This window comes from Pogoniulus pusillus, chromosome 31 (genome assembly GCF_015220805.1).
Source record: "Pogoniulus pusillus isolate bPogPus1 chromosome 31, bPogPus1.pri, whole genome shotgun sequence".
NCBI classification, from domain to species: Eukaryota; Metazoa; Chordata; class Aves; order Piciformes; family Lybiidae; genus Pogoniulus; species Pogoniulus pusillus.
In genome coordinates, this window is record NC_087294.1 from 13099513 (window position 1) to 13124459 (window position 24947).

Genomic DNA, 24947 nt, shown 5'->3' on the forward strand with positions numbered 1-24947 from the left:
CCAGCTTCTCTGGTTTTCTTAAGCATGACTACATCATTTTCTGTTTCTGTAAGATCTTCCACACTCTTGTGCATTCATTGTGCTCTTCTTAAATCATCTTTTGGGTTTGTTCATTGCAAACTGAAGAACTTAGTGGTCTTCACAGAATTACAGACTATTAGGGGCTGGAAGGGACCTCAAAAGCTCATCCGGTTCAGCCCCCCTGCCAGAGCAGCATCACCTAGAGCAGATCACGCATGAACACATCCAAGCAGCTCTTGAATATCTCCAGAGAGGGAGACTCCACAACCTCTTTGGACAGCCTGTTCTGTCACCCTCACAGAGAAAACCTTTTCCTCTTGTTTCCATGGAACTTCCTCTGCCTCAGCTCCCACCCATTGCCCCTTGTGCTGCCACTGGGCATCACCCAGCAGAGTCCGGCTCCTTCCTCTTGGCACTCATCCTGCACATCTTTATAACCATCCATGAGGTCACCCCTCAGGCTCCTCCTCTCCCAGCAGCACAGCCACAGCTCCCTCAGGCTCTCCTCCTAGGGAAGATCTTCCACTCCCTTCAGCATTTTTTGTAGCTCTGTGCTGGACTCTCTCAAGCAGTTCCCTGAGGTCCTTCTTGAGTTGTGTGGCCCAGAACTGGACACAGTATTCCAGATGCTTCACCAGGGCAGAATAGAGGGGGAGGGGAAGCTCTCTTGACCTACTAACCCCTGCCCTTCTTATCCACCTCAGGATGGCATTGACCTTGCTGCTCTTTGTGCACATTCCTGCTCTTAGTCATCAAAGTTCTTGTTATTGTACATTAACAAAGCCTCTCTTTGAAACACACCCTCTGTATAACAGCAATCTGAGTTGCAAGGTGTTTTCTCGAAGTAAACACCTTTTCAGCTTTATGCTTCCTCCTGCAAGTTGTAGTCTCTGGAATGTCATCCTCTACCTTTGCATTCTTCAGTGCTAAGTAGAGCCAGCAGGCAGTAAGTACTTGCAGCTTGAGACTGTGTCCTCTTCTTCTGTCGCTGCTTGCCTGGGAGAAGAGACCAACCCCCACCCGGGTACAACCTCCTTCAGGTAGCTGTAGAGAGCAGTAATGTCTGCCCTGAGCCTCCTCATCTTCAGGCTGAACAACCCCAGCTCCCTCTGCCTCTCTTTACAGGTCTTGTGCTCTTCCCATGCTGTAATCCTGGCTGGTCAACATGCTGAAACAATGAAAATCCTCTTCAGCAGATTCACCAGCAGTTTTCATGTATTCCTTGTAACTGCCACTGGATAGATTTAGACTAGATTTTAGGGAAAATTTAATTCATGGCAAGAGTGGTCAGGCTATGGAATGGGCTGCCCAGGGAGGTGCTGGAGTCACCAACATCAGGCTTTGGAATAGGCTGCCCGGGGAGGTGCTGGAGTCACCAACTCCAGATGTGTTTCAAGGTCGTTTGGATGTGGCACTTGGGGCTATGGTTTAGGGTGAACCTTGTAGAGTAGAGTTCTGGGTGGGATTTGATGATCCTGAGGGGCTTTGCCAACCTGAATGTTTCTGTGCTTCTGTGTGTGATTTACAGCTGTAGTGACAGCTTTAATAATTGGCCTATTTCAGGAAGAAAAGTCTTCTATTGAATGGAAAGCATGAAGCAGCCCTTGTTTTGAGCCTAGGCAGAGGGTTAGGTTTCATTTTACCCTAAGCTGACCCTCAAAACAGAGAAATTCCTGCCTTCATGGCTTAGATGGTGTGTAAAACCTGATGCTGGCTGTGTCATCCTGCACGGAGCAAGAATATTTAGGGAACAGGAGGTGAGATATGGAGCGAGGCATTTGCAGAAGGGAATGAAATGTTTGGGATGCAGCCTCATGCGTTCTACAGCAGTGACCATCAATCACACCTTCTCAGAAAAGCTTTGCACTCAAAGTCTTCCCCTTCCCTTCTTGTTTCCCCATTCCCCACTTCTGGTTTTGGGTTGTTGTGGTTTTTTTTCCTTATAATATGCTGTGGTGAGTGCAATTTTAGCTCAGAAAATGAATTTGTCTGTGGAAAAAAAACCCTGATCCTTCCCTGGATTTATTCCTTTGGCCATTGAGTAAGCAACAGTTATTTTTGTTCTACCAGTGATTTATGACTGGCCAGATTTAGAGTTTATATTTTTAGTTTTATAGGCAATTTAGGTAGTGTATATCTGTGACCATAAGTATTTGGTCCTCTTACAGGCTGTCAATGAGTGTTATGGTCACTTAAAGAACTGAAGAAACACAAGCAGTGTGTTCCTGGCATAGCCTCATGGTCCTGCTCTGGCTAAAGGGTTGGACTAGAGGATCTTTTGAGGTCCCTTCCAACCACTAATGTTCTGTGATTCTGTGCTAGTTTGAGCCTAGCTGGGATATTTTGGTGAGAGGCTGTGAAAAGGAAACAATGGTGGTGTCTGCTTCACTCATAGGCTTGCTGAGTTGTATAAGAACAAGAACACAAACGTAGATAACAGAGTCACTCTCTGGGCTCTGGGGCTGCATGAACTTCTCTCTCTAATCTAACTTACTGCCTGACTAATCCTTCTGCTTCCTAACCCCCCTGGCTGATCCTCCAGACTCATCTTGAATGTAAGGCAAAGTCTGGGGTAAGGTAGAGGGGTGGGAAGAAGGTGGAAGGGTGGTTGGGAGCCCCTCCTGGGGACTCTGGTTTCTGGGAGGGCTGCTGTGTTTCTGTATTACATTTTAACCTGTGTATTTCTGTCTATATTGTAAAGATCTGCTTGTATACTGTGCTAAGCTCTAAGTATGGCTTCATTCTTCCAATTTCCAGATCAACTGGGTCTATTCTGGGTGATTTTCACAAGTGTGGGGAGGCAGGTAACACCCAAACCATCACAGATTCCTTTCAAGTACCCATGCAGATAATGCATATAGGTAACAGTATTTTTGAATTTTTGAATTTTTGGTAAATTCACTAGAAGGGGGAATAACCTACCCTGACCAATTCTCTACAAAGCCACAAGGATTGTGATGGTTTGGGGGTTAGCTGCCCCCCACTCTCATGGAATCATAGAATCATAGAATCAACCAGGTTGGAAGAGACCTCCAAGATCATCCAGTCCAACCTAGCACCCAGCCCTAGACAATCAACCAGACCATGGCACTAAGTGCCTCATCCAGGATTTTCTTGAACACCTCCAGGGACAGTGACTCCACCACCTCCCTGGGCAGCCCATTCCAATGCCAATCACTCTCTCTGTGAAGAACTTCCTCCTAACATCCAGCCTAGACCTACCCTGGCACAACTTGAGACTGTGTCCCCGTGTTCTATTGCTGGGTGCCTGGGAGAAGAGGCCACCCCCACCTGGCTACAATGTCCTTTCAGGTAGTTGTAGACAGTAATAAGATCATCTCTGAGCCTCCTCTTCTCCAGGCTGCACACCCCCAGCTCCCTCAGCCTCTCCCTATGAGGAGAGGCTGAGGGAGCTAGGGGTGTGCAGCCTGGAGGAGAGAAGGCTCAAAGCAGAGCTCATTGCATTCCTGTGTGATCTGTGCTAGATTGTGTGGTCCTGCTCTGGCAGGAGGGTTGGACTCGGTGATCTCCTTGGGTCCCTTCCAACCCCTAACATTCTGTGATCCTGTGATCTCTTAAAGGTAAAAGGAGATATGTCATGGGTATAATGCAATTGTCATATTTGACATAAAGATCTTGCTTTAACAAAAAAAAAAAAGCCCCCCAAACTGTTTTTAGAATTAGAAAGAGGGGAGGGGGAAAAAAGTTGTGAATCTGCAGTGCTTGAGTTTTTTAATACTTGCCTTTATGTTATTTTAGGTTGCTATCAACTGAGCTGCCAGAACATTGCCCTACAAAGCTTTGGAGGGCCACTTCTTAATGGATTGCTGCAGCCTCTTCATTTCTCCATTGATCCTGTTCCCTGCATCGTGAGAACATTTTAGCCAGCACAGAACCTAGAAAAGTTACATGTAAGTCATGGTTCAGATTCCTTTCATTTTAAAGGGAAAAGTAGAAAAGGGAATAATGTCTTGGGAAGGGTAAGTGGAAGCAGTAAGCATCAGGCTTTAGAAAAGTACCATAAAAGCTGTAATTCAACAGCAAGAATCAGGTGGTGAATATATTGATGCCAAAGTAGTTGTTTGCTTTTTTATCTATGTGGTGACTGGAGGCATTTTTAAGTGTTTTGCTACCATAGTAGACTGCAGTGAGAAGTAGTTAAAGTAGCTTCTCTTTGCCCCATCTCCCTGATTGCACTTTGCTTTTCTCCACGACTGCATAAGCGCTTACCTGGATGTGCTGTCCTGGATCTGCACCTGCTCTGTGCCAGTCTAGAGGCCAGTCTTTGCTCAGCAGAGCTGCAGCCATCCCTGTATTTTTCCCATTGTAAACCTCATATCCTCCTCCTTTGGGATTTCCATAATATTTGCTTCAAATAAGGCCTAGGGATGCTTCTCCTTTTCAGCCAGCTGCACTGAAAGGCTTTTTAAGCATCAGTAGTATCTTCGTTGCCACTTCCACCTCCAATTAGCTGCTCCACCTGGCTGTAGGGGTCTAAAGAAAGACATGCATGGATCTGCTAGCGACAAAGGGGATTGAAGAGGCTGCAGACCTTTCCTTTCTCCTCACTCTGAGTAGTAGCTGCTGATGCATATTATGTGCTTTGATTTTTCTTAAACCTCTTCCCGGGAAACATTCAAGCAAAGGTTGGACAGACCTGGTACAGGTAAAGATATCCCTGCTCATTGCAGGGGGCATGAACTAGATAACATTTATGTTAAGGTCCTTTTCAACCAAACCATTCTGTGATTCTGTGATTGCCCAGGGAGGTTGTGGCTGCTCCCTCCCTGGAAGCGTTCAAGGCCAGGTTGGATGATGTCTTGGGCAACCTGTTCTAGTGGGGGTTGGAACTGGATGAGCTTTGAGATCCCTTCCAACCTAAACCATTCTATGATTCTAAGACTTGAAGAAGCAGCCAGAAGTTGAATGGACATAAATGGGGAATGTGGATGCCCTTCCAGCCTAAACCCTTCTATGATTCTATGTACTTTTATTTGAGGTACTTTAATTGCTGGTGTGACACTGGAAGTATTATTTAAACCAAGAAAAGTCTATTGAAAAAGGAGGATAAGGCTGGGTTGTTGGTTTGGGTTTTTTTTAATGCATATAGAAATTTAATTTTTAAAGAAGATTTTTTTTTCTGGTGTGGTGAATATCAGCAAAAATAACAGTGAAGTGGTAGGCAGTGGGGGAAGGCTGAATAGTGAAAGCATCTGCTGTCAGAGAGGCTTCACAAAGTCTTGGTTTGGTTTTGATTTCCAAAAAAGGGAGGGCATTGCTACTTCACTGAGGGTTTGGCAATGTATGGTGCAGTTATTGCTCAACCCTCCTGATCCCAGGCATTGCCTAACTGCAGGAGAATTCTGGGGCTGGCTTGAAACTTATTTCTAGTGCTTGTCCTAAGGGGAGAAGACTTTAAATATGAGCTGTAACAGGCAGGCAGGCAGAAACAACTCATCGTTCGTTAGTCCTACTTAGCACCATTCCCATGAGGTTTGAAATCCTGGTTCACTGTTTTTTTGGCAGGCTTTTCTCATGATGCTTGAAGAGCTCATCATTAGGCAGCTTGCAGCTTCACTGTTAAAAACTCTTTCAGCTGAACTAACTCTAAAAACAGCAGCCTTCTTAGGGGACTTTACAAGGTCTTGTAATAACAGGGTGAGGAGTACTGAGTTTAAACTGACAGAGGGGAGATTTAAACTGGATGTCAGGAAGAATTTCTTTGCAGTGAGGGTGGTGAGACACTGGCACAGGTTGCACAGGGAGGTTGTGACTGCTCCCTGCCTGGAGGTGTTCAAGGCCAGGTTGGATGAGCTCTTGAGCGACCTGTTCTAGTGGGAGGTGTCCCTGCCTGTGGCAGGGGTTGGAACTATATAATCTTTGAGATCACTTCCAACCTAAACTATTCTATGATTCTAAGACCTGAAGAAGCAGCCAGAAGTTGAATGGATGTAAATGGGGAAAAAAAAGAAGTGCCTAAGAAGTTTTGTGTTGATGCATTTTATGCTGTGAATAATCATGGTACGTTGAATTGTCAGGGCTGGAAGGGACCTCAAAAATCAGCCAGTTCCAACTCCCCTGCCATGGGCAGAGACACTTCACATTAGATCAGGTTGCTCTCAGCCACATCCAGCCTGACCTTAAAAATATCCAGGGATGAGGCTTCCACCATCTCCCTGGGCAACCCAGTCCAGGCTCTCACCACCCTCATGGTGAGGAACTTCTTCCGAACATCCAATCTGAATCTACCCACTTGTAGTTTTGCTCCATTCCCCCTAGTCCTGTCATTACCTGACACCCTCAAAAGTCCCTCCCCAGCTTTCCTGTAGGCCCCCTTCAGATACTGGAAGGCCACAAGAAGGTCACCCCAGAGCCTTCACCTCTCCAGACTGAACAGCCCCAACTCCCTCAGTCTCTCCTCACAACAGCTCCAGCCCTCTAATCATCCTTGTGGCCCTTCTCTGGACACCTTTCAGCACATCCAGATCTTTCTTGCAATAAGGACTCCAGAACAGGATGGAGTACTCAAAGTACTCAGAAATTTCCATTTCCAACACTAAAAGCAGGCCTGAGGGCTGAATAAACTTGAAAAGGCAGTGTAAGGACATAGGAGCTGTCATCGAATATGAGCTCAACTTACTTTTGGTTTTTTCCTCTTTTTTTTTTTTTCCTTTTTTTGCTATGGTCATGTGCTTGAGGTATGCCAAACTTTTGAAACACAATGTGCACTCTCAACCCCTAGAAACCACACTTCTCACCTCATGGGTTGTTGGCTGGACTTGTAGAGCCTCACCGGCAGATGTAGGTACAAGGGCAAGCTGTGGGTTGCTTACTTAATGTCTCAGTGGTTTGTGCTGTCTACTTCTTGATAACAAACTCTGCTCATAACAATTCTCTTGTTATAGCAAACCCCCTAGAAAGAAGCAAACCTCCCTTGCAAATTAGCCCTGCTGGAAAGAGCACAGGGTTGACCCCAGCTGTAGAGAGCATGTCCTTGCTGCTGTTCCCAAGGTGCAGTGTATTTCATAAACAAGTACACCTTCCCCTCCTGCCCATTTAGTGATTAGTCTTTGGAATACTGCTAAGGAGGCTGGTAGATGTGGGCTCCATAAAAATAGTGTGTATGGGTGGGAGTGCTGCTGGACAAGAAGTTGTCCATGGCACAGTAATGTGCCCTTGTGGCCAAGAAGGCTGATGGGATCCTTGGGTGCATTAGGAGTGTGGCCAGCAGATCCAGGGAGGTTTCCCTCCTCCTCTACTCTGCCCTAGTGAGGTCCCACCAGGAATATTGCATGCAGTTCGGGGCTCCCCAGTTCAAGAGGGACAGGGATCTACTTTTGAGAGACTCCAACAGAGGGCTGCAAGGATGATGAAGGGACTGGAGCGTTGCCTGATGAGGATAGGCTGAGAACCCTGGGGCTGATTAGTCTGGAGAGGAGAAGAAGCTGCACACTTGGTCGAAGAGGACAACTTTCCCTGATAGAGACAGTACCATTCATTGGTCAAGGGTATATGCTAGCTGCACTGCCCTGCTAGAACCTCCAAACAAGTTCTATGATTCTAAGACTGAGAGGGGATCTGATCAATGTTTATAAATACCTGAGGGCTGGAGGTCAAGAAGGAAGGGGCAGAGACAGCCTCTGCTCACTTGTGCTCTGTGATAGGACAAGGGACAATGGATGGAAACTACAGCACAGGAGGTTCCACCTCAACGTGAGCAAGGATTTCTTTACTGTAAGGGTCACAGAGCACTGGCACAGGCTCCCCAGAGAGGTTGTGGAGTCTCCTCTGGAGTCTTTCCAGCCCTGTCTGGATGCGTTCCTGTGCAACCCCTGCCCTGGCAGGGGAGGTGGACTCAAAGATCTCCTGAGATCCCTTCCAACCCCTAACGTCCTGTGATCCTGTGGTGTTTGAATTCAAAGCAGAAGATGCTTTCCTTATCCCTGACAGAGCAGGTTGCAGAACTCTGTTATGGTGCATGTGTCAAGATTAAAAAGCACATTTCTCCAGGTGTCCTGGGAATTAGCTCTGGGGAGGTTAGACCATTGGGATTATAATGAGGGAACACGGGAACTAGGGAGAAGCTTTATTCTTTGCTGAGAGGCTCACTTTGTTATCTGGGACAGTCACTAGTGGCAGAATACAGATGGTGCTTTCCTTGGGTGCTGGGACCATGGCCATGCTTTGGAGCGGATGCTGGGATACAGCTGCTGGCATGCCAGCACGGATGGGTGGAGATTCCTAGCCATTTCCACATTCCCCTCACCTTTCTTGCTTTGTTTTACCCCTCTGTGTTTTCCTTTAAGACTGTCTAAAATTAAATCCTGATCAATGGCATTCTCTAGTCATAAACTGGTCTGGCTTGGAAGGGACCCCAAAGCTCATCCAGTCCAACCCCCTCTGCAGTCAGCAGGGACATCCTCAACTAGATCAGGTTGCCCACAGCCCTCTCCAGCCTCACCTTGACTGTCTCCAGGGATGACCCTCAACCACCTCCCTGGGCAACCTGTTCCAGTGTTCCATCACCTTCATGGTGCAGAACCTATTCCTAACCTCCAATCTCAATCTGCTTTGCTCTAGTTTGAAGCCATTGCCCTTGCCCTGTCCCTGCAGCCCTTTGCAAACAGTCTCTCTGCAGCCTTCTTGTAGCCCCCTTCAGGCACTGGCAGGCTGCTATGAGGTCTCCCCAGAGCCTCCTCTTCTCCAGACTGAACACCCCCCACTTCTTCTGATGCACCCCAGGACACCATTGGTTCTCTTGGCCACAAGGGCACATTGCTGGCCCGTGCAGGACTTGCTGCCCACCATCACTCCAAGGTCTTTCTCTGTGGAGTTGCTTCCCAGCAGGGCAGCCCCCATAGAGAAATAGGTGATTTTTACAACTATTAAATCCATGTCTGGACAAAACCTTGCAGTGTGGTCTGAAAAGTGCTGGTGTGGCTTCACGCACAGCAGCTGTGTGTGCACACCTGTGCGGGCAGTGAGCCCACGTCCCTCTTCTGGCCAAGGGCACTGTGGCACAGGCAACCCCTCATAAGCATGAGTAACAACCAGGAGGAGCATCCTGCTTGTGCTTAGCTGGGACAGAGAAGGGCCACAGGGATGATCAGAGGGACGGAGCACCTCTCCTCTGAGGAGAGACTGAGGGAGTTGGGGCTGTTCAGTGTGGAGAGGAGAAGGCTCCAAGGTGACCTTTCAGTAACTTAAGGGGGCCTATAAGAAAGCTGGGGAGGGACTCTTTAGGCTGTCAGGTAGTGATAGGACTAGGGGGAATGGAGCAAAGCTAACATCAGACTGGATGTTGGGAGGAAGCTAGGAACAGGTTGCCCAGGGAGGTGGTGGAAGCCTCATCCCTGCAGTGTTGAAGGGCAGGCTCTAGACAGCCTGACCTAGGGTGAGGTGTCCCTGGGCATGGCAGGGCGCTGGAACTGGATGGTCCTTGTGGTCTCTTCCAGCCCTGAGTCTGTTGTTGTATGGTGCTTCTGTGACAGCGGAGGACGAGCAGCGTTTGCCTGCCGAGCCCGCCCAACCCGCCGCGTTCCTCGTTCTCCCGCCCCGGCTCTGCTCGGCCGCCGCTGGCCGCAGGTCCGCGTGTGCGCCCCCACGGCGCGGCGAGAGGCTGCGTGGGCGCCTGGCGGCACTGCGCTGTTTGCTCGGCGCTTCCCCCGCGGCCGCCGCGCTGTGGCCAGGAGTTTTTCTTCGGCGCTGCAGCAGGTGACAGCCCCGGGGCTGAGTCACAGCCCTCCCTCCGCCCGGGGCAGCAGCACTGCCCTGGCTGCTGGGGCGCGGCGGGGTGCCGGGCTGTGTCCGCACGGCTCGCCTGCCTGCACGGTGCCGTAGCCTTAGTGCCGCCGTTGTTTCAGTAGAGAGGCCTGCGAGACGCTGCCGGCGAGACCAACTTTCTCTGTAACCCTAACCAGCGAAAAGCAAAATCCATCTCACCGCATCAAGTTTTGTTTTCACTGCTGTTTCGCCCTCTCCTCTCCCTCTGGCAAAGCCCTGCACAGTCATTCCGCGCCCGGCTTGGGGGTGGTGTGGTTGTTCGCTCGGTGGTGTATGACCCAGTTACTTTCACAGTGCTCAGATACCGGCGCTGCTGCTGCGCCCAGCACTCGGGTCCTGCGACCCAGATCCTTGCCAGAGCAGCACACACCTGGCTGCAGCAGCACAGGGACAGTGCCTGGCTCTGTGCTGGGCATGCTGGGGGCTGCCAGGAGGCAGTGCAGCCCTTGAGCCCAGCAGGCAATTAATGAACAAGTGCAGGTAGAGGTGCATTTAGCCAGGGCTGGTATCATTTTGTCAAAAACTGATTGCTAGCTTATGGGACATGTTTCCTGTTGCCATTTGCAAAGAGTTGAGAAGTTAAAGTGTTGTAGTGGATGCTTTTCTGGCTAAAAAAGCTTGGGTTTGCAGAGGCAGCCAGCTAATGATATAGGCTGGGCAGGGACTGGCTTGAGAGCAGCCCTGAAAAAAAGGACTTGGGGGTCCTGGTGGGTGAGAAGCTCAACATGAGCCAGCAGTGTGTACTTGCAACCCAGAGATCGAACCAGATCCTGGGCTGCATCAAAAGAAGTGTGGCCAACAGGGAGAGGGAAGTGATTCTGCCCCTCTACTCCACTCTGGTGACATCCTACCTGGAGTACTGCATCCAGTTTAGGAGCCACTATTACAGAAAAGATCTGGATGTGCTGGAAGATGTCCAGAAAAGGGCCACAACGTTGATCCTCTGGAGAACCTCTCCTGTGAGGACAGGCTGAGAGAGTTGAGGCTTTTCAGTCTGGAGGAGAGAAGGATCTGAGGGGACCTTATTGTGCCCTTCCAGTATCTGAAGGGGGATACAGGAGGGCTGGGGAGGGACTTCTTAGGGTGTTGGGTAGTGATAGGACTGGAGGGAATAGATCCAAGCTAGAGAAGGGGAAATTTAGATTAGATGTTAGGAAGAAGTTCTTCATCATAAGGCTGGTGAGAACTGGTTGCCCAGGAAGGTGGTGGAAGCTCCATCCCTGGAGGTTTCTAAGGCCAGGCTGGATGTGTCTCTGAGCAACCTGATCTAGTATGAGGGTGTCTCCGCCTATGGCAAGAAGATGCAGCTAGATGATCCTTGAGGTCCTTTCCAGCCCTCCCAGTTCTGTGATTCTGTAATTAACAACATGGGACAATTGATTCTTCTTTCCCCAGACACAGTATTACGTCTTCTCTTGTAGAGTGTGGTCTTAAGACAGACCTTTTTTCTTTACTTCTCTTTTTCACTTGGGTAACTGAGTTAGCTTTCTGCAGGTTTTCAGGTGATAGTTACGGTCATGCTTGTGTAGCTTCCAGTAAATGGAAAGAATCAGGCACAGGACAGACAGGAGCATAAACTGGCATCATAATAGACCTCAGAGTTTTAGGTATAAAATGAAAGAGTAATTTGCAAAGTGACTTGAAGTAAAGTGGATTTAAACACAATGAAATCATCCTTGACAGCAATTTGTTTGAAGTTCTACCATTATGAGTGTAAAGGGCTTTGTTGTTTTTTTAATTGCCAGTTTCTGGGTAGAGTATTCAGCATAAATTCTCACAGATAAGTGAAGCATTAACTCCTCAAACCTCAGCAGTTTGGGCAAGAGGGGAAGAAACTGAAGGCTGTATCCCTATTTGGTCAGTGGTCAGGTAGCTTAGAGAAGGACTCTACCAAGTAACCGAGAAGGAAACAATTAAACGTATGAAAAGCCAGCAGGATCCTGGAGAGTTGATCTGCACTGCATGCAAATAGCTGTCCTTGATGGTTAACAGAATGTAATGGTACTCCAAACACAAACTGGAAAACAAGCAACAGCAGTGAGCTAGTTTGCATCCCTTGTTCAGATGAGCCATGAGCTCTGCGCTTTCTGCGCTTATATACTTCTGCTCGAAGCGTTGGAAGTGTGGGTGGCCACGAAAAAGCAGTGGTTACAATAAGATTTTCCACTGATTGCCCTTTGTGTACAACTAAAAATAAGATTCAAATGCTTCAGAATTTGTAGAGCAAGCATAATCCTTCTCTCAGCCCCGATGACTGGCTTGCCTGCAGCTTCAGCTCAGACTGGTGAGTCCTAGGCTTGAATGCTTCTCAATGCGTCTGTGTTGGAAGGAGAGGCAGAGTTTACTTGTGTCTGGTCTAGCTCTGTTAGTTCATCAACTTCTTATGTTAAACAAAAAAAGAGAGAGAAGGGAAGAAAGGAGGAAAGAGAGAGAGAAAGAGGAAAGAAGAAAGAGAAAAGAAAAAATAAAGAAAGGAAAGCAAAAGAAAATAAAGGGAAGGGAGGGAGGGAGGGAGGGAGGGAGGAAGGAAGGAAGGAAGGAAGGAAGGAAGGAAGGAAGGAAGGAAGGAAGGAAGGAAGGAAGGAAGGAAGGAAGGAAGGAAGGAAGGAAGGAAGGAAGGAAGGAAGGAAGGAAGGAAGGGAAAGTGAGAAAACGAGAGAGAGAGAGAGAGGGAAAGAAAGAAAGAAAGAAAGAAAGAAAGAAAGAAAGAAAGAAAGAAAGAAAGAAAGAAAGAAAGAAAGAAAGAAAGAAAGAAAGAAAGAAAGAAAGAAAGAAAGAAAGAAAGAAAGAAAGAAAGAAAGAAAGAAAGAAAGAAAGAAAGAAAGAAAGAAAGAAAGGAAGGAAGGAAAAGAAAAAAGAAAAGAAAGGAAGGAAAGGAAGGAAAAAAGAAAGAAAGAGAGAGAGATGCTTAGGCATAGTGCATAAGTAAGAGGTGGTGAAAGAATTTTGGAAGCAGAAGTGTTCTGTGCTCTGGAAAAAAACAACAGCTTTGGAGGGATCTGAAGCATCTTTAAAATCAGTCCTCCAGAACTTGAACTTTTTGATCCAGATCCATCTTGTGTCATGGGGAAAGAAAAAAAAAAAAAAAAGGAAGCAAGGAAAAGAAGGGGAAAAAGAGAAAAAGGCATTTGTACAACTGAGAAATCAACAAATTCTCCAAGTTAGCTTTTAACTTGGGGCACATTAAATCCTTTTGGTTTTGTTTTAGGGTGATGGTATTGAAATGTGCTGTCTCTGTAGCATTTCTAGGCGGTTGCACTGGTTAGGAATCCACTAAGTTAGTTGCAATACCTTGAGCTACTCAATCTGCTCTGACCACATTAATTGATGTGTCAGCTTGTGGCCAGTTGAAACACTACAGGGAGATGTTGTCAGCGTATGCAGGGAAATTTGTGACTTCGTGGTATCAGGTTTGGTGCTGTCCCAGCTTCACTCATTAAGAGCTGTGGCATTTCCAGAGAATGAGTGTGCCTGTGCGTGTCAAGCTTCTCAGTTTGATGTCATTCTTGTGATGGATAACTAGAGAGAGCATCTGTCCAGGAGCTGCAGAGCCAAAGGTAAAGGCTGAAAGCCTTCTTTCTGCTGCAGTGGCAGCTTGAGCTTCACTGCTTTGCTTCCACTTTTTGACCTTTCCAGGCTTTCCAGGCTTGGCAGGGCAGCAGAGGTGTTGGTCTTGAGAACGGTGCTGTGTAAGACAATGAGTTTTCGCTCTGAGTAACAGCATGGTGCAGAGGCTGTGAGGTGCTGGTGGCACTTAGAGGCACACGTGGAATAGCCGTGCTGTCAGCGGTGAGTCTGTTATTATGCAATATGAAAGCCCTTAAATTATCTTGATGTAACTCTCCCCTTCTTAGGAGAGCTCTCTTGCCTGTCCTTTCTGCCTTACTTTTGCCTCTTAGCTGAAACACACATTTCTGCTTTTACATCTGTGTGCACTCATCAGATCAACTCCTACCTTGATCTGAGGGGTAGGAGAGCTAAGGCTTTGAATATTTCAGGTGGGAATGGGCAAGCCTTCAGCAATAGTTAGTTTCCACAGCAGTGGTTGCTGCAGGGAGCTACAGTACATCTGTTGGCACCTCCTGCATGTCTCGGTCCTGTAAGTGACCAGGTGCTGACAAGCGGCGTAAACCTTTGTTGTCATTTCTTTTCCTGCGGAATTTTCCCTTTTCGGTACAGATGTAGAGAATGGTTCTCCACCCCCACCCCCTACACCCCCACCCTTCTTTCTGCTGCTGCGCCCGATGCAGATAAGTTCAGAGCCGATGGCTTTGGAGATAAGGGCAGGAGGGAGTTTGTCATGCGGCAGGGGCTGCGGCTGCTGCGCTCTCCAGCTGGATGAGGCAGGCTGGTCCCTTCCAGGGGAAGCGCCGCAGGGGCTATTTTTAGAGATGCCACATAGGACTATCGGTACGCGAGGCCGGGCTCTTCATTTTTGCCCTTGTATGGTGATGAAGCTTTCAAGGTGTTTACCTTTCTCTTGAAGAGGTAGACAGATCTCTTTTTGATTCTCCGAGCCGCTTGAAGCGCTGCGCTGCGAAGCCTGCGGAGTTGTGTTTTCCCTACACGGTCCGAGGGGACCAGTCCTGCGTATGGCCACTGAATTAGGCTTAGTGAAAGTGGCTGAAGCAGCACGGCTGAAGAGCTCTAACGACCTGGTGTGTTGCATAGGAGGAGATCTGCTGCTTCAGGAAACCCCCAGCATGTTGAGTTGGGTTTTTTGCTTTCCCACAGCAAATGAGCTACACTCAGACATCTTTACAGTTGCCGTAAACGCTGTAGCTCTCAGCTCCTGGAGTCTTCAGACTGTCTTCAGACTTCAGTGGCTGTCACTGCTTCTCCTGGTGTCTGGAGCCCCTATTACAAGGATATGGATGTGCTGGAGTGTGTCCAGAGGAGAGCCACAAGGATGATCAGAGAGCTCCTCTGCTATGGAGACAGACTGACCGAATTGGGGCTGTGCAAGTCTGGAGAGGAGAAGGATCCGAGGAGACTTTGTTGTGGCTTTCCAGTACTTTAAAGGGGTCTGCAGGAAAGCTGGTGAGGGTCTTTGTAGGGTGTTGGGTAGTGATAGGAATAGGGGCAGTGGTGCAAAACCAGAAGTGGATAAATTCAGATTAGATGTTGGGAAGAAGTTCTTCAGCGTGTGAGTGGTGAGATACTGGCACAGGTTGCCCAGGGAGGTGGTGGAAGCCTCATCCCTGGAAGGTTTTCAGGCCAGGCAGGATGTGGCTGTGAGCAACCTGATCTAGTGTGAGGTGTCCTTGCCCATGGCAGGGGGATTGGAGCTAGATGATCGCTTCTAACCCTGACAATTCCACAGCTCTGTGATTCCATGTACAGAAGGTCCTGTGAGACAGCAGCAGCAGACCCTCATCATCTGGGCATCCCTTCCCATGCACCATGGGGCAACAGCTGATTGTTAAGGATGCTTGGGGATGTGGTATAGCCTCAGGATGGGAACAGAGCTGGCCATAGCAGTTGACCCCTGGCTTACACCTGTCACTTGTGGGCAGGAACAAAGCTGGGCAGTCACAGGCTCCTCATTGCATTGCTGGAGTAACACGGCAGCATTAGCAATGGAGATTTGCTCTAATGGTGTGCTTTAAGTGTGCCTCAGCTCTGCCAGCTCCACTTTTAATGCACTCAGTTAAGGAATGCTTTGGAGGTTGCTGCTAATGGATGAATCCTGCAGAAAATTGGAATTTTCAAATAAGATTGACACTTTGGAGTGAGAAATATAAACCTAATGAGAGTATTTCAGCAGAGGTTGGTAATTAGGAATGAATGGAAAGGAATTTGTGCATGCAGTCTGCGAAAGGGCACAATGGAAGGTGGAATTGCACCCTCTGTGCTGAATGAGGGATGAAAGCCAATGTATCAGTGTCATGGCATGACAGTGTACAGTATAAATGATACTGTCACTGAGTGCTGCAGAAGGTATCAAGGGAATTCCACTCCAGTAAATTACATTACTTAGACAGACCTGAAGGCATTGTGTCTGAATGATTGGAGGGGAAAAAAGGTTGTCAGCACAAAGCAGGAGGTATTAGAGAACAACTGGCTGCAGGGTTGGAAAGCAGTGGTTTTTCTGATGTTTACCATGCAAACCTCTTCAGATACTTTTTAAAACTCTTTTTGGTAGAATTACAAATGTATTGATGAAGCAACAGTATTTTTTTACAAGCTATTCGAGGTGGATATGATCCTGCAGTGAAAGGTTGAGCACTCATAGTTCCCCTGTTCTCAGTAGGAATTGAGACTCCTTCAGACTTGGGAAAAATCTAGTTGTGTGTTCCCAGCACAAGCAGTGATCTTTATGCTTTGCTTCATTTTGTCTGAGGAGTTGCTCTTTGGAGTAGATGTTGGTTATAGGGTAGTGGTAGCATAGGTTTGTGGGGTGGGGAAGGTCATTACCATTCACACCAGCAGCATCTGGGGCTGGATTGTGGCGAGTGGCAACAGCTCAAGTGACACAAACTTTATGGTCTCATTGAGAGGCATTCAGACAGCATGATGAGGTTTGTGATGTGAATGGCAAGAAGCATGATGTCAAGAGAGACAGGGACCTGCTGCAGAGAGTCCAGCAGACAGCCACGAGGGTGACTGGGAGACTTGAATATCTCTTCTATGGAGAGAGACTTAGAGCCTTGGGGCTGTTTAGTCTGGAGGAGAGAAGACTCAGAAGGGATCTGATCAATGTCTATAAACATCTGAGGAGTGGGTGTCAAGTGAAGGGGGCCAAGCTCTTTTTGGTGGTCAGCAGCAATAAGACAAGGAGCAATGGATACAAACTGGAACAGAGAAGGTTTGTCCTCAACGTGAGGAGAAACTTCTTTAGAGTGAGGGTGACAAAGTACTGGAACAGGCTGCCCAGAGAGGTTGTGGAGTCCTCCTCCTCTGGAGACTTTCCACACCCACCTGGATGCATTCCCATGTGGACTACCCTGAGTGATCTGCTTTGGCAGGGGGATTGGACTCAGTGATCTCTGGAGGTCCTTTCCAACCTCTAAAGTTCTGTGATTCTGTGATGACAGCGCAGCAAAACTCCAGAAGCTGCATCCCTTTTAGCATGTGGGTGCTAGTGCATCATACATACGTGTTCCTCACACTGTTTTTCTCCATGCCCACCCAACCCCACTGCTGACACCACCTTCCACAGTGATGGTGTCGAGTGGAATAGTTATTTCTCCTCTTTCTTTTCTCTGTGATGACCTAATGCATCCACCCTCGCAGGGGTGGTACCTCAGAGATGGGATTTAGCTGCTTCTCTCTCTGACCTCACAGAGGCAACCACCTACAAGCTCTTGTCATTTCCTAGGTTGCTCATGAGTGAGGCAGCCCAGCTCCCACAGGTCTCCCAGACTGCTGCTCAGAGACAGAACAGCTTCTCCTGGAAGATGCTACATTTCATTCCTGCGGTGCATAATAAGCCCTGTCTGCCTTGGGGCTTCTTGTAAAACTTCAGCAGACTTTGTACTACTTAACCTATTTTTCCACTTGCCTAGTCATGAAAAGCATCACTGAAAGTGCATGCTGTAAATAATGGTAAGGAAGTGTGCTTCCTTTCTTCTCTCCAAAGCTTGCTTCTCAGCAAAGCCCACACACGGCAGGAGGGTAGATATGCAGCACAGTTAAGTTAGCAGTCCTTAGTGTAGGCTTCTTTACCTGGAAATACCATTTCCAGTTGTGGGAGCATTCATCAGGAAACATGGGCAAACTGAAGGGTACCCACCCTGGAAAGGTTGTGGTTCAAATAATAGAATGGTTTAGGTTGGAAGGGACCTCAAAGCTCATCCAGTTCCAACTCCCCTTCATAGGCAGGGACACCTCCCAGTAGAACAAGTCACTCAAGAGCTCATCCAACCTGGCCTTGAACACCTCCAGGGAGGGAGCAGCCACAACCTCCCTAGGCAACCTGTGCCAGTGTCTCACCACTCTCACTTGAAAGGACTTCTTCCTAACATCTAGTTTAAATCTCCCCTCTTTAAGTTTAAGCCCATTACTCCTCGTCTTGTCATGACAAGACCTTGTCAGTAGTCCCTCCCCAGCACTTCCATGGAAATGGCCTGTCTTCTGCAGAGTGCAGGATTCATTCCTGACAGCCCATGTCTGGAATCTGTAACATCAAATCTACAAGCAGTGTAAGAAAGCAGTGAGGCATCTGTAAGAAAGAAGATACTCTGTGTGAGATGAGATTCAATAGTAGAGAAATTTATTAGCAGGTCTTGATCATAGAATCAACCAGGTTGGAAGAGACCTCCAAGATCATCCAGGCCAACCTAGCACCCATCCCTGTCCAACCAACCAGACCATGGCACTAAGTGCCTTAGGGAATACTGAGAGACTGTGAGAGACAGACTGAGCCCGCTCAGTATCCCCTGGCAAATGTATTTTGTTGTGTAAATGGCTCCCTGATGTCCCAGAAGACTATCCATACCTCTTCCCATCTTGCCAAATGGATTTCTAACTGATCAATCTTTGTGTGGCCAAGCTGCGGTTCAGTAAGCCCAGCACGCTAACAAGTCAGTGGTTTCAGCCTAATTCTCAACGTTGTGTTAGTTCTTCACTGAGAGAGTCATTGGACACTGGAATGGGCTGCCTGGGAAGGTGGTGGAGTTGCCATCCCTGGAGCTGTTCAAGGCAGGGTTGGACGTGGCACTTGGTGCCATGGTCTAGCCTTGAGCTCTGTGGTAAAGGGTTGGACTTGATGATCTATGGGGTCTCTTCCAACCTTGGTGATACTGTGATACTGTGATACTGTTAGTGCTTTTGATAACACAGGGCTATAAAGTTGGACATGGCAGAAACTTCTCTCTAAACTCTTGATTTGCTTGCCAAAAAAAAAAGGCCATTACCATAATTTCCCCCCTTTAACATCAGTGTTATTACACTGACGTCTAAAAACCGCCATTTGCATCAAGGTCCCAAAGCTGCATTAGAAGAGTTCTGACTTGGTAGGGAGAGGGGAGGAAAAAGGCAAAATAATGCTGGTTATAACAGCAGAGATGTTCGTGCAAAGACAATGAGGGCATTTATCCATGTGTGACATAAATACTTCAGAATTTGAATAGTGAGAGACCTCGTGAAGTGCATCAAAACGTACACCCTTGGCATCATGAAGCTTCCCTTCTCCAAAGCCCTCTTCTTGGAGAAAAGCAGCTTTCCTTTTGCTTTGCAAATCCATTATCAGAAGCCTTTTCTTTTTTTAAACACTTGTCTTAGTGCAATATTAAAGCAATTTTATCCCCTAAGAGCAGCTCTTTCCTAAGGTAAAGTGTGTGTATGTAATTGCAGTTTATAATACTTCTCACAATCCCAATTTCCTCAGAATTAAGAACACCACTTACTGGTTTAGGCTTTCCTTTTCATCTTTTTTTTTTCTCTCTCCTTGTTTTTCTTCCACCCCAAAAAAAAAGATCCTTTAAAAAAAAAATCCCTTCCTAGGAGTGGGGAAAAAATAAAGGCACTTTCTGGGTTCATTGCAAAACACTGCTTGAAGGGAGCAGTTTAAGAGAGGTGCTGGAATGGGTGCAGAGAAAGGTGACGAGGCTGGGGAGAGGTCTGGCAAACATGACCTATGAGGAGCATCTGAGAGAGCTGAGGGTGTTTAGTCTGGAGAAGGGGAGGCTGAGAGGGGACCTTATTGCCCTCTACAACTACCTAAAAGGAGGCTGTAGTGAGGCTGGAGCTGGTCTCTTCTCCCAAATTCCTAATGATAGGACAAGAGGAAATGGCCTCAAGTTGCATCAGGGGAGGTTTAGGTTGGATGTTGGGTGGAAGTTCTTTACTGAGCAGATGGTCAGGCACTGAAACAGGCTGCCCAGGGAGGTGGTGGAGTCACCATCCCTGGAGGAGTTTAAGAGGAGAGTGGATGTGGTGCCTGAGCCTATGGTCTAGTGATGAAGGCTGCTGGGATGAAGGTTGGACTGGATGGTCCTGGTGGTCCTTTCCAACCATAGCAATTCCTAGTGGTTAGATGTTGTGCTGAGGGATTTGGTTTAGTGCAGGACTTGTCAGTGTGAAGCTAATGATTGGACTGGATGATCTCGAAGGTCTTTTCCAATCTAAGAAAATTCTGAGTTTGGGTTAAAAAGTTTCTGCCTTTTTCAAACTGCATGGGTGCCATTGCTATTCTGGGAGTCAGTGCCATCTGCTTGTTCAGCCAAAATGCAAGGAAGGTGTTTCTAGTTCTAGTACAGACTTTGAGTTGATTCTGCATAAAATTCCTGATCAATCTTTGCTTGAGCTTACCCTTTCTGTCAGCTGAGGGGGGGGCAAAGGCTGCTTGCAGAATCACACAGAATTGTCAGAGTTGGAAGTGACCTCAACGATAATAGAATCATAGAATGGTTTAGGTTGGAAGAGAGCTCAGAGATCATCTAGTTAAACCCCCCCACCATAGGCAGGGACAACTCCCACTAGAACAGGTCACTTGAAGCCTCATCCAACCTGATCCTGAACACCTCCCTGGGCAGCCTGTTCCAGTGTCTCACCACCCTCACTGTAAAGAACCCCTCCTAACATCCAGTTTAAATCTCTCCTCTGCCAGTTTAAACCCATTCCTCCTCGTCCTATCATTACAAGACCCTCTCAGTAGTCCCTCCCCAGCCCTCCTGTAGCACCCTTCAGATAATGGAAGACCACTACAAGGTCTCTTCCAGGCCTTCTCTTCTCCAGGCTGAAGAGCTCCAACTCTCATAGCCTGTCCTTGTAGGAGAGGTGCTCCAGCCCTCTGATCATCCTCGTGGCCCTCCTATGGACATGGGCAGGGACACCTCACACTAGATCAGGTTGCTCACAGCCACATCCTGCCTGGCCTTAAAGACCTCAAGGAATGGGACTTCCACCACTTCCCTGGGCAACCTGTGCCAGGGTCTCACCACCCTCATGCTGAAGAACTTCTTCCTAACATCTAATCTAAATCTACCCACTTCTGGTTTTACTCCATTCCCACCAGTCCTATCACTACCTAACATCCTCAAAAGTCCCTCCCCAGCTTTCTTGTAGGCCCCTTTCAGATACTGGAAGGCCACAATATGGTCTCCTTGGAGCCTTCTCTTCTCTCACCTCTTCCATCCTCACAGCTCCCAAGGGAGAGCACGACATGGTTGTTCACAACAAGAGCAGTCCATCGTGGTGTATGAGGCCCTTAATTCATAGTCCATCGTGATGTATGAGGTCCTTCATTCTTCCCAGTTCAGGTCACAAAAGCTATGAGAAAGACATTAAAAAAGCCCAGCAGCGCAGTGCCCAACACCCAACATGCTGCAAGTGGCTCCTACCTGCATGTGAAGAGGGTGTCTGGGGCAGGATTGATTGGGGTTTTGTTGGAGGAGTTGCATTTTTCTTTGCTTTTGAGGAAGAAAGGAGGAGGACACATTTTCTGTGATTATGTTTGCTTTGGAGGAAAACAAAAAGAGTCAGAGGAGAAGGCTTCTTAAGTCATAAACCAGCCATATTCTGACTAGTGTAAGGGGTGCAGCAGCTGCAGAGGACAATGAGAGTATCACAGAGTCACAGAATGTCAGGAGCTGGAAGGAACCTCAAAAGCTCATCCAGTCCAACCTCCCTGCCAGAGCAGGATCTCCTATACCAGGAACGCATCCAGGCAGCTCTTGAATATCTTCAGAGAGGGAGACTACACAGCCCCACCCTGGGCAGCCTGTTGTTCTGTCACCCTCACAGTGAAGAAACTCCTCCTCATGTTTCCATGGAACTTCCTATGCCTCAGCTTCCACTAATTGGCTCTCGTCCTGCCATCAGGCATCGCCCAGCAGAGCCTGGCTCCATCCTCCTAGCACTCACCCTTTACATATTCATAAACGTATATAGATGGGAAGGAATGGCAGGACTTTGATGGAGTTCAGATGGGTCAAAGGAAGAGGTTGACCTAAGTAGAAACAAGATGGAGTCTACTTAGTGTGTTCCCTGAGTCTGTGGGAATAGCACAGGGGAGCGTGGTAATACGAGAGGACATTTGGCATCCCTGGGTGCCAAAGACATTTCTCTGAGGGAAGAGAGATTTAAGTCTGTGTCATATTGCTGGAGTATTTGCAAATACATATGTGTCATCGTTACAATATCTTCCTAACTGGCAAAATGTTTCATCCCCTCTTCTGTTGACAGAGAAGATTGCCTACTGATAATTGCTTTGCTTAAGTGTCTGATAATGTGCCAGAAATGAGAGCATTCTCCGTTAGGTCATCTTTAATTATGCATGTACCACCTGTCAGTTTTGAAATCTGGAGATGAGTTTTCTCATTGGATTTAGAGTAGGGGAGAGAGTGGGGGGAAAAAAGGAGAGAGGCTTTAACAAGAGGAGTAGGCTGTCGCAAGCAGGGTGCCTATGGGGGAGTTTCACAAGCAGCCATGGATACTGCTGCTGGCACATGCGGAAATACTTGAGCTATTGCCTAAGCTAGCTGCCACAGCCATGGGTTTCGTAGGAAGAGGATTTCAGGCCATCTGTTGCATTTCCTAGCTTTCCATTCCCCCCCACACACCCCTTCAAAGGGAGAGGCAGCACTGAGGTGGGGGAGGACACGCAGCAAATTGTGGCTCCTTTGGCGGTGCTGGGAGGAAATTCCACCCTCCCCCCAAGCCCCCCAGTTCCCAGATAGCCTTGCAAGGGGAATATCACATACCACTTGTAGTGGGTTAGGAACTTCCCCCACCACCAATTGAAATTCCTCAGCCCACTGCATCACCTCTCCCTTACCTACAGCCCTAGCTGTGGTAGGAGGTTTGCCTGTTTGCCCACTAGTAAATGGTGACACTGCTGTCCCTTCCTACATGTGCTTAGAGGCATGGAGTCAAAGTGATGCATTGATCACAGGAGTGGAGTCATAGAATCATGGAACCATAGAGTCAGTCAAGGTTGGAAGGGCCACAAGGATCATCAAGTTTCAACCCCCCTGCCATGGGCAGGGACACATCACACTAGATCAGGCTGCCCACAGCCTCATCCAGCCTGGCCTTAAACATCTCCAGTGATGGGGCTTCAACCACCTCCCTGGGCAACCCATTCCAGGCTCTCACCACCCTCATGGTGAACCTATCACCTAGTCTGAGTACCATACAGAAGTTTTGCTGTCTGTCTGCAGCAAGGCAGTTGGCAGCTGTAATGGGTTGAGGAACTACATTCTCTCCATCAGCCAAAAATTTACAAGACAAGCTCAGGCAGACTGGAAGTAGGCTAAAGCTCTGTTGCAGCAAAGCTAAATTCACAAGCATGTATACACAATATATTTGCATGTATTTGTGATTATGTACAATTTAGAAATGATATAGAAATCCACATTTTCCTCCTGGACCAAAAGAGTCGAGAAGGGCCCCAATGCTACCCTCTCTCTCTCCCAGACAGAAAACAACCGGCAAAGCTCACCTGTTATCTGTTAGCCAAGGTTAGAAGAGAGTGGAACAGAGTCAAGGAGAATCAAAGGAAGCAAGGACTCAAGAGCAAAGAGGAATGAACTGATTACACTTAGGCTTTTTATCCCTTTTAGCAAACCAATGAATGATACAGACTTTATCATTACTTTCTGGTTTGCAACCAATGATCTAATTTCTTGTCCAGCAGGGCTAGGGAGGTTCTTCTCTCCCTCTACTCTGCCCTAGGGAGACCACACCTGCAATACTGTGTCCAGTTTTGGGCTCCCTAGTTCAAGAGAGACAGGGACCTGCTGGAGAGAGTCCAATGGAGAGCCATGAGGATGCCTGGGAGTCTTGAGCATCTCCCCTATGGAGAGAGACTGAGAGCCCTGGGGCTGTTTTGTCTGGAGAAGAGACGGCTGAGAGGGGATCAGATCAATGTCTATAAATATCTGAGAGGAGGATGTCAAGTTGAGAAGGCAAATCTTTTTTGGTGGTTAGCAGCAGTAAGACAAGGAGCAATGGATCCAAACTGGAACAGAGAAGGTTTCAGCTCAACATGAGGAGAAACTTCTTTACAGTGAGGGTGGCAGAGCCCTGGAACAGGCTGCCCAGAGAGGTTGTGGAGTCTCCTTCTCCAGGGACTTTCCAAACCCTCCTGAATGCATTCCTGTGCAGACTACCCTGGGTGATCCTGCTTTGGCAGGGAGGTTGGACTCGATGATCTCTGGAGGTCCCTTCCATAGTTCTGTGATTCTATCATAAGAATAGTTCTATGACTCTATCATAAGAGTATTCCAATGAGCCTTAAACCACTACACCACTGATTAAAGCACACAGTAAAACCAGCCAGACTGATGAAGATGTGCCAATCTAATGGGAAATTAGGGACTCAAAAGGCTGAAAACTGATGAGGATGGGTGCTTTGTGGAAAACCTCAGCAGGGATGGTAAAGGTCTCTGAGGTTATTAAATTAGCAGAGTTGCCTTTACCAGGCCTACTTATGATATTAAATATTAACTTGGAGACAAAGTACATCTTTGCACAAGGTAGAGAGGCAGTAATTGTTTGGGTATAGTTTAAGGAATTTGCAGTTCACTGGAGAATACTGAACTGTTTCTTTGATGCAGGAATAGGTTTTAGGAATCTCCAGTCTAGAAAGCAGGGAAAAAATCACAGAATCACAGAATGTTAGAAGCTGGAAGGGACCTCCAAAGATCAAGGAGCAGTGTGGCCAGCAGGACAAGGCCACACCTTGAGTACTGTGTCCAGTTATGGGCTCCTCAATTCAAGAGAGATGTTGAGATGCTGGAACATGTCCAGAGAAGGGCAACGAAGCTGGTGAGGGGCCTGAAACACAAACCCTATGAGGGGAGGCTGAGGGAGCTGGGATTGTTTAGCCTGGAGAAGAGGAGGCTCAGAGGTGACCTCATTGCTGTCTACAACTACCTGAAGGGAGGTTGTGGCCAGGTGGGGTTGGTCTCTTCTGCCAGGCAAGCAGCAATAGAACAAGGGGACACAGTCTGAAGTTGTGCCAGGGGAGGTCTAGGCTGGATGTTAGGAGGAAGTTGTTGCCAGAGATAGTGATTGGCATTGGAATGGGCTGCCCAGGGAGGTGGTGAAGTCACCATCCCTGGAGGTGTTCAAGCAAAGCCTGGATGAGGCACTTAGTGCCATGGTCTGTTGATTGTCTAGGGCTGGGTGCTAGGTTGGGCTGGCTGAGCTTGGAGGTCTCTTCCAACCTGGCTGATTCTATGATTCTGTGATCA

At 47.8% G+C, this 24947-nt stretch overlaps 1 protein-coding gene across 4 annotated transcripts in view; it reads left to right on the forward strand.

Moving 5' to 3' along the window:
* The window catches only part of BACH2 (BTB domain and CNC homolog 2), a 224216-nt gene that overhangs the window by 117494 nt on the left and 81775 nt on the right, over nt 1–24947 (forward strand). For all 4 annotated transcript variants that reach the window (XM_064169249.1, XM_064169250.1, XM_064169251.1 and 1 more), the window contains one exon: nt 3781–3932. The gene's annotated coding sequence lies outside the window, so the exon portion shown is untranslated. The remainder of the gene's footprint in view (nt 1–3780; nt 3933–24947) is intronic.